Genomic DNA, 10,821 nt, shown 5'->3' with positions numbered 1-10,821 from the left:
ATAAAATGTATCAATAAGATTATTTAAAAGAGTTCATCAGATTAGATTTTTAAAGTCTAGTTACATGGATATTATAGCCACACTATAGCATAAAGAGAAAGGAGTATTTAAAATTAAACAGAAATGGGGAAAAGGACACAGGCAATTAATATGGAGTGTCTATACTGATATGAGAAAAAATAAACTTTAAGGTAAAAAATACTATTGTTTGAACTAAAGAGGTTCAAATTGAAATTTAAAATTTGACTATCATAAGCAGCTACTGATTTAGGAACCAAGAATATAAGGCAAAAAACCTACCCAAATTGCAAGACAATATATAAATCTTTCATCAATTCAGAAAATTTAACATTTTTCTTTGAATAATTGATAAACATTGTAAGAATGTAGTAGCTAATCTCAGAGACATATACTGAGTCCTATACACAACAGTTTAAGAATATTTTTTCTTCTTAAGCAAAAATTCAAATTGCTTCCAAGCATTTTTTATTTTACACTCAATGTCCTCTGAACATAATGTAATTACGATTGAATATCATTATCAGAAACATAACTAAAGATAAGACATAACCTAGAAATTAAGTCAGATACTGTTAATAATATAAAGTTAATGAGATTGTAATGGAAATTAAATAAACAATAAAATAATTTCTTCATTGCAAATTTGTGAGGAGCTGCTAAAACTGAATTTATAGTCCTTTCACAGTAAAATGCTTGTATTTGAAAAAGCCAAAATTATTGAGGTATGAATGCAAAAGCAGAAGCTAGAAAAGAAAAACAAGCAACCAAAATAAAATAGGAAAAAAAAATGGTAGATACAAAAATAAAGATACAAAAGAAGGTAATAATAAAGTTATTGATGACTATTTGAAGCTGATAAAAATAGACGAATCTTTGTTAACCATGATCAAGAGAAAAACAGATAACACATATAAATAATCATACATGAAAAAGGGACAAAATTGCAGAAACTGCTGTGATTTTTTTTAAACTCACAAAGGACTATGCTAACATTTTATGCCTGTAAATTTGGAAACTTGGATGACATCTACAATAGCTAAGAAAAAAGAAACGTCAAACTTATTTTTAAAAAGGCTTATGTGAGCCTATGAAGCTCTTAAATGTGAGACCTCAAACTATAAGAATTCTAGAAGAAAACCTAAGAAATACTATTATAGACATCAACCTTGGGAAAGAATTTATGACTAAGTTCTCAAAAGCAATTGCAACAAAAACAAAAATTGACATTGGGGGCCTAATTAAACTAAAGAGCTTTGGCAAAGCAAAATAAACTATGAGCAGAATAAACAAACAGCCTTTATAAAGATAAAGGATTATTTAAATTAGGAAGTGAGAGAAAATATTCAGTAGCTACAAATCTGACAAAGGTCTAATATCCAGAATCTATAAGGAACTCAAACAACATAACAAGCAAAAAACAAATAACTCCACTAAAAAATGGGCAAAAAACATGAACAGACACTTATCAAAAGAAGACTTACAAGCAACCAACAAATATATGAAAAAATGTTTTACATTACTAATCATGAGGAAAATGCAAATCAAAACCACCACCAGACACCCTCTTACAATGGGCAAAATGGCTATTATTAAAATGTCAACAAACAGCAGATGCTGGTGAGGCTGTGGAGAGAAGGGAATGCTTATACACTATTGGTGGGAATACAAACTCATTCAGCCCTTGTGAAAAGTAGTTCGGAGATTTTTCAAAGAATTTAGAACTACTGATACAACAGAGGCAGGAGGCAGAGAAACTCTAGGCAGACAGTGGCAGGTCCCTGACAAAGTCCCACCTTCAAGTCAAAAACCTGATACCTGTGACCCAAAGTGAGACCACTTGACGGTTGCCTTTTTTAAACTACCCATGTACCACCCGAACACCCATCCTGTGCCTACAAAGACCCTGGACTCAATTGGAGAGGAACGGAGAAGTGCCTGGACATTGGAGAGAAGCGACTTGACTTCAGAAGGATGGCTTGATGGCTTGACTTCAGAGAAGAGTCCCGCTGGAGAGCGCCAGACTTGTGTGGAAGATAACCTGCCCTTCCATGCCCTTTCCACTTCCTCTTCTCGCTAAGAGCCACTTTCATTGTTCAATAAAATCCTCCACATTGACCATCCTTCAATGCGTTCAGGCAACCTAATTTTTCCTGGACACTAGACAAGAGCTTGGTAGCCATGAGTGTGGATACCCCAAAAAGGCTATCACACTGGCCCTTTGCCCTCGACGGCAGAGGGCAGCTGTGCCACATGACAAGGCAAAGGGCCCACTGAGCTGTTAACACTTAAGCTATCCACGGATGGCTGAGCTAAAAGAACACTGTAACATGCCCTCTGAGGTTTGGGAGTATCAGGTACCCCAAGCTGGATGCCGCCATAGGGCCGGCATGGAGTTTGCTCCTGCCGCTGCCTCAAAGTAGCCAGCTGGAACCTGTGCTGGCTCACCTACTTGATCCCTCCCTCAAGGGGTTGAGTGTGGCAAATCGAGTAAATGGAGTTTGTTCCTCCCAGAGCCCAAAAGTGCTCGCTCCAGTTCCGCAGTCTTTCACTCAACATGCTCCCTCCCACGAGGGTTAGACAGTGGCAGGCTGAGTAAACAAGGCACCCCTATTGCGAATCCTGCAAAGCAGTCAAGAAAATATCATGCTTCACTACTGTTTGATCCAGCAATCCAATTATTAGGCATATATTCAAAAATAAATAAATCATTTTAACAAAAAGATACATGCACTCCCATGTTCACTGCAGCCCTATTCTCCACAGCAAAGACACGGAATCAACCTAGTTGACCTTCGAGAGTGGATTAAATAAAGAACATGTGGTACATGTATACCATGGAATTCTATGCAGTCATTAAAAAGAACAAAGTCATTTATTTTGCAGCAACACACATACAACTGGAGGCCATTATCCTAGGCAAATGAATGCAGGAACAGAAAACCAAATATTGCATATTCTCACTCATAAGTGGGACCTAACATTGGGTACTCATGGACATAAAGATGGCAATGATAGAATCTAGGGACTATTAGAGGGGGTAGGGAGGGAGGGAAACAAGGTTTTCCAAGGTATTAAGTACTATGCTCAATACCTGGGTGATGGAATCATTCGTACACCAAACTTCAGCATCATGCAGTATACTTACTTAACAAATCTGTACATGTACTCCTAAATCTAAAAGAAAATTTTAATTAAAAAATATGTAAAGATTATAAATTTAAAATACATTTAATCCGTGGGAGAAAAAATAAACTATTCCAACAACGATTTCATATTATTTCACTGTTGGGTTTTAGCAAACATTTGATTAAAAGATATTTTCAATTTTATAGAGATTTCCAGAGAATAAAAAATAAAGAATATTCTCAAAATTACTTCATAATACTACAATAATCTTAATTGTAATGTAAGACAATAATAACATGATAAAAAAAATTGTAGACCAACAACACCCACTAAAAATTGACATGAAATCTTTTTTTTTTTTTTTTTTTTGAGATGGAATCTCGCTCTGTCACCAGGCTGGACTGCAGTGGCATCATCTCTTCTCACTGCAACCTCTGCCTCCCAGGTTCAAGCAATTCTCCTGCCTCAGCCTCCCGAGTAGCTGGGACTATAAGCATGCGCCACCACGCCCAGCTAATTTTTGTACTTTTAGAGACAAGGTTTCACCATGTTTGCCAGGATAGTCTTGATCTCTTGACCTTGTGATCTGCCCACCTGACCTCCTAAAGTGCTATGATTACAGGTGTGAGCCACTGCACCCAGCCGACATGAAATCTTAGATAAAATATTGCCCAGCAAAATTCAGCTATGGAATAAAATTATATCAATATCTACGTGTGTGTGTGTGTGTGTGTGTGTGTGTATACAAATTTTGGCTTTTAATTAGAAATTGTATTAATGTCATTCACCAAAGTATCAGTTTAAGAAAGACAAAAATATTTGGTCATGTCAATAGATTCAGAAAAATGATTAATACTCATTTATAATTTAAATTAAAATAATTCTTAATAAATAATGCAAGAGAACATTTTTAACTTCATAAATGGAAATGACCCAATATCTCCATAAATATAATATTGATAGATAAAAATTTTAAAGCATTTCCTTTAGATCCTTGAATCAGACAAGGATATTGTTATTACTATCTCCAGTCAACATTGTGCTAAGAGTTCTATCCAGGGTTGTAAACATAAAAGTTCTAAGAATTGAAAATTGAAGGAATAAATTGTCATTCCACTCAGACTATATGATAACCTACTTACAAGAAAATATTCATAAATATAATCATATGTGTGATTAAGCTTTGCACTACAATTGCTTAATATGAAAATAATATTCAAAAACAATGATGGCTAAGGTGTGGAGTTGCAGTTCTGTTATGGCACCATGAGCCCACCACTACCCAACCCTCTCACTAACTGCAGCTAAAAATTCTGGACTAAATTTAAAATAAAATAAAACAATAACACCAACAACTACCTAGGACTAGGAAAATAAGTACAAGCAGATAGACTGTGAGGGAACTTTAGAACTCAAAGAAGTAATCCACATAAATTAAAATTTCCTACTCATTTTTTCTCTCCTGGCTTTGCCCTGAAAGTGAATCCCAGTCCAGAGTAACACAGTGTCCTGTCATTCTAATGTTCTGATAAAAGACTCAAGTTTCTGAAATGAAGAATGAGAAAAATGAGACCTCTGCAGGCAGAACACTTGATTTAACTGCAGAGCTGCACATGGGACAGAACCCAACCAGTGGAACAATGGCTTAGATAACTGAACTGAGATTTGAACTATCACCCAGAGTGCAAGAAATGATTTGCTGTCTAAACCTAACCAGACTGAGAAACAAAAACTTCTACATTGTACACAGGCATATGACAAGACCCCAGATCTACACAGCATAACCTTCACAATATCCAGGGCATGATCCAAAATTATTAATCATTCAGAGAACTAGGATCTGATTTTCTAAGGCTAAGACCATCAACAAATACCAACTCCCCAAAAAGTTAGATAGAGAAACTATCAGACTATGACTTTAAACAACTATTATAACTATGCTTCCTGACATAAAATAAAACCTCATTTTTAAATGAATGAAAAACTATCTAGTCATTTATTTATTTTAAAAATGAAGTTATTCTCAAACCCTTTTCCCCTAAAACACTAGCCTCATATAATTTTAACTAGTGAGCTCTATCAAGCACTCAGAGAAGATATTACATTTTTTCAAAGCATGACAAAGACACATAAAAATTACCAAAACATATTCTTCACAAATTTAGATCAAAAAAAATTTTTTAATGTTAACATTTAATCCAATAATATATAGGACAATATATAATAAGGAATTAAGGTTTATGAAAGGCTAGTTCAACATTCAAAAATAAGTTCTGTAATGTAGCCTATCAACGAAAAAAAGAAAAAAGAATTTTCATTTCAATAAGTGCATAAAAATTATTTGCAAAAGTTCAACAATTATCACTAACAAATTCAGCCAACCAGGAATTCCTCACACTGACAAAAAGCACCTGGAAAAAAACTATAGTCACAACACTATGCTTAATGATAAAGGACTGAGCTGTTTGCCTTTAAGACTGGAAATAAGTGAGAATTCCTGATTTTATCATTTACTATTAATTCCTCCCTACTTTTCGCGAAGTATGTATTTTGTAGAAGGAGTGTTTTATATATATACATATATATATACACACACACACATATACACACACACACACACACATATATCCATATATTCATTATATGGGTTTTTTTCTTGCAAGTTTAAAGATCTCTAATTGTCCATCAAGCAAATTGTCGTATATTCATATGACATATTATATGGTATATTCATATGACATCAACTATGCAGAAACTAAAATGATTGAAACTGAATAACAGGAATGAATCTTAGATATTGTTGTGAAAAAATGTGACAACAAAAAATTCTATCTCTATCAAGTTCAAAAGCAGGAAAACCTAATTTCTCCTGATCAGAAATGTTATCAGTTTTTCTCTGTGTCAGAGGTGGCATGGAAATGATCAGCTGCACAGGGATGAAAGAGAACTCTACATCTTGACTAGGGTGCTGGTTATACAATTGTCTGCATTTTTAAAAGGCATTGACCTACATGTTCAATCTGTTTTAATTTCATTATATGCAGATTATATCTCAATGTAGTTGATTAAAAATTGTTTCTAAATGTTTCATTCTGGTATACAGATACACACTTTTCTGGTTCTGTCCTACATACATATGTACATACACACACACGCACATCTACACACACACACACACACACACATATATACACACACATATATATTGTAAACTAAAAATAAAATCCTAAGTAACTGCTAACTCAGTGGACCCTTTATGGCCAAGGGGACCCCCAAAAAACCTTAAAAACCTAGTTCCCAGCCACATGGGATGAGAGGTTAGTCGGGCCTCATTATAAGTCCTCCCTTTTATGGCTTAGGGACAACTGACCAAAATTAATGTTAAAATAAAGATCATACAACCAACAGAACCAGCTCCTTTTTTCTATAAGATACAAAATTATAAACTGGACATTTTGGCAATAAGATACCAAATTATAACAGGCAAGCATTAAGTCACACATCCTCTACACTTACAGCGTAAACTATATTCTAATTGCCTCAAGGTCTTTCTTGTTCTCTAGCAGCCAAACAAACACTGGCCTTGAGATAAGCAACATTAAAACAATTTGCAGCTCCATCAGATGTTCACTAACTGACCCCCAGTCCCTGCTCCACCACCCATTACTACAGCTTTTATTGGACAAAAGACCGATCACAGTAACTTCCTTCAGATAAATAGAACGCCAACCAAGGACTGGTTCTGGCCATTTTACAGAGACTGTGCACTTGCATGCCTTTGTGGCCTAAAACGGTGCTGTGACATATAGGGTGATACGTTTTGGCTCTCTGTCCCCACCCAAATCTCCTCTCAAATTGTAGTCCCACATGTTGAGGGAGGGACCTGGTTGGAGGTGATTGGATCATGGGATCAGTTTCCCCCATGCTGTTCTGGTGATAGTGAGGGAGTTCTCATGAGATCTGATGCTTCTAAAAGTGGCAGTTTTCCCTGTGATCTCTCTCTCCTGCCTCCATGTAGAATGTGCCTCGCTTCTCCTTTGCCTTCTGCCATGATTGTAAGTTTCTTAAAGTCTCCCCAGCCATGTGAAACTGTGAGTCAATTAAACCCCTTTTGTTTAGAAATTACCCAGTCTCAGGGAATATCTTTGTAGTGGTGTGAAAACAGACTAATACATAGGGCCTAATTGTAATACATAAAAATATTAAGTCTACACCCGAAAGTAAACATGGGTTGTATGTTACATGCATGTTTGTTCAATATGCATGTGTCAGAACCACCTTCATGAATATTCATAGCTCTTCCTGTAACCTGTTGAGTATGTATGTTTAGTCAACCCGTTCTGCATAAAATTCCTATTCCAACCCTTTCTTCTTCAAAGTACCTGTTTGTGATGTTGGCTAGAGGCTGTTTCCCAGCCTGCAGGATGGCCACGTTGTAGAGTATAATCCTTCAGAAGAAATAAAGTTTCTCTCTCCTTTACAAATTTGTAGATCATGATATTTTAAGTTGTTTTGTTCTTGTTTTATATTGAGATGGGATCCCTCTGTGTTGCTTAGGCTGGAGTGCAGGGCACAATCATGTCTCACTGGAGCCTCAACCTCCCAGGCCCAAGCCATCCTCCCACTCACCCTCCTGAGTAGCTAGGACTACAGACATGTGCAACCACACCCAGCTAATTTTTTAAATTTTTTGTAGGGATAGGGTCTCACTATGTTGCCCTGGCCTGTCTCAAATTCCTGAGCTCAAGTGACCTTCCCTTCTCAGCTTCCCAAAGTGCTGAGCTTATGGACACACCCCTACACCTACCTGATTTTTAAAAATTAGTGATATATAGTTATATAACTTTTTCTACATATACATACATATGTATATGTAGTATATATGTATTTTCTACATATACATATATGTAGAAAAGTACTAGAAAAAGTATATCTGTGCAATAGAATGAAATTAATAATAATATGCACTTATTTTAGTATGTACAATTTGATGTTTGTGTATGTATATATATGAATACCCACACACACATATATATATGTACACATAAAACTATGGCTACAAATATAAGTAATAACTGTTTCCACTTCACCATTGTAGTAACATCATTAGTCTGTCCCAAAAGTCTGTCTTTGTTTCTTTTTTGACCTGCACTGGTTTACCTCAAGGATATCTGAAACTACTTTTTCTTCTTTCCTCCTACACATGGACAGCAAACCCTATGCTCACTGGCTCTACCTTCTGCTTTGCTTGTTTCAGGGCTGGTCCATTGGGCTCTAAATTTTTTAATGTGTAAGTTTCAGAATCACAGAAACCTTAGAAGATATTGGAAGGCTGAAGCTTTGAAGCAACGAGACTTTAGATCCTCTCTCCTCATTCCTATTTTCCTCATCATAAAAACCTTTTCGAGAAGCAGAAGAATGATGAAAGAGATGGGGCCAACACTCTCAGAGGTGGGTTGTGGCAAAACGTAAAGTAGAATTTAGATTCTATTTCTCTCAGCCCCTCTGCTCATTCCAGCTCATCTGGCTTCAATCCCAGCTTCTTGTTCTTGTTTTATTTCCCTTCTGCTGTTTCTTTCTTTGAGTTGCATTTCTGGTGCCAGGTGGGAACAACAGCTGAGCACTGTGGAGGTGGAAGATACAGAGAGCTCCATTGCAGCCACAGTGATGGATGGCATTGATAGAGAAAAATCCACAAAAGTGCTTGACTTTTCTCATGAATCTGCAGTTTCTTCTGAAAAAGTGAAATTTTATCAAGTGGTAAAGTAAGACAATTGTTTCCTCCAGCAGTGACTTTTAGATAGGTCAAAATGACACTGAATCAGACCTGGGACAAACTCCTCATTAAATTGATCTTAGTTAAATTCCAATTTCAGTTTTTCAGTCTTTAGAATAGAGATTAGTTATGTATGATTAGTACTTTTAAAAGTTGTCTACATCTCAAGCAATATCTTGGAGAATGTGAAAAGATCATTGATTCATTTGTCAACAAATATTTACTGCCTATTATGTGCTAGGTACACTGCTGGGTTCTAACATTGTTAATATGTGGGCCACAGAGCACTATAGCTAAATTCTAGTGTATGCTCCCCTGAGTTCTGGGAAATATTTCCTATTAGATTCACATTTCTTAAGAGGAAAATGACATACAATTATAAACTATCATTAAGTATTGTTGCTGAAGCCAGCTGAATATCTGCAAGATGACTGGCACGTGACAAGGACATCAGTGATGCATCATGGTTTCTGGGTAATGTCTCAGGGGACTTATAGATTATCATATCTAGAGATCTCTTATCAACTTAGTGGAAACATTGACAGAAGTGTGATGAAAAGTATTGCATATATTTCTTAAAATGAAGTTGTGTACAAACAAGAGTGAAATCTAAATGATAAATAGTAACTCTACTTTTTTACGTGTTGACATTTCAAAAGCAACCTATTTGTTTAAACTGGTCTCATTCGAGCCTTTTAGCACATCTAATACAAGTTGAAAATATCCTAACAGCCAAAGAAACATTAATCCAAAGGGCTAATTTATCTTGTGGACAAGCCTGACCATGCTATTTGATGTACTAACAATTCTCTGTAAGGATAGTTCCACACAATATTCATCATGGCAGAAACCTGGCTACCAGAACCAATTTGCTCATTTGAATAAGATTGCAGAGCCTGAAATCATCTAGTCTGACCCATACATTTTTTTTTTTTAATTACACAGTGGAGACCCAGAAAAGTTATTTGTAGACTTTAGCCTTTGCAAAAAATAGAAGGTGTGCATTTTCCTAAGAACGTGGTTGGATTAGCAAGCACACACCATAGATAAAAATTGAGTTCTTGCTTTTCGTACTTTCCTTCTTTCTCTTTCTTTTCTTTTCCTCTATCTCCATCTCTCTCTCCTTGTATCCCTCTTCTCTTTTTTCTTTCCATCATAGCTTGTACCTTGTTTCAAAAATAACTTTTTGGTTTATATTTGAGTAGAACAGTATGAAAATGGTATCAGGACAACAAAATATATAAATGCAAAACACTGCAGTTTGTGTCACCTAGGGTAGTAACAAATATTACTGAAAGAGATTTTCTATCATTTATGGCTATTATTTAGGATTGCATTTTGACATTTTTTTCAAACGTTAACAGCTTGCAACCCATTATTGTGTCAATAATATAAGCTGAATTTTAAAATACAGAAAAGAAAAAAAGGGGGCATTCACTGAGTTCTTTGTATCTCCCTTTAAAGCAGAAATAGACATGAAATAAAGCAAGACAGAAACTTCATACAAATATATATGCAATTGGGGTCAGACTTTCATTAATGATACATAAGTGAGGTATTTCAGAATATTTTTATAAAACAGAGAAAACAAATTGTGAGACATGAATTCAAAAGCTTCCTGAAAAAATAAAACCAGATTATTTTGGTTTAACTATCCACTCCTCTGCTAATACACACTACCACCCCAACTCTCTTTTTTCCTTCCTTCCTTCCTTCCTTCCTTCCTTCCTTCCTTCCTTCCTTCCTTCCTTCCTTCCGTTCCTCCCTTCTCAATTTCTTACTCTCACTCTTATTCTCCTTATAATAGGAGATTCTAAGCTTTAATTGTGTCATTCTGTACTTCGTACAGAAGCTGAGCATTATATAAATCTGTGAAATGCAGTTGATAGCTAACAGCA

This window comes from Macaca nemestrina, chromosome 12 (assembly GCF_043159975.1).
Source record: "Macaca nemestrina isolate mMacNem1 chromosome 12, mMacNem.hap1, whole genome shotgun sequence".
NCBI classification, from domain to species: Eukaryota; Metazoa; Chordata; class Mammalia; order Primates; family Cercopithecidae; genus Macaca; species Macaca nemestrina.
Note: the sequence above shows the minus strand (reverse complement) of the source record.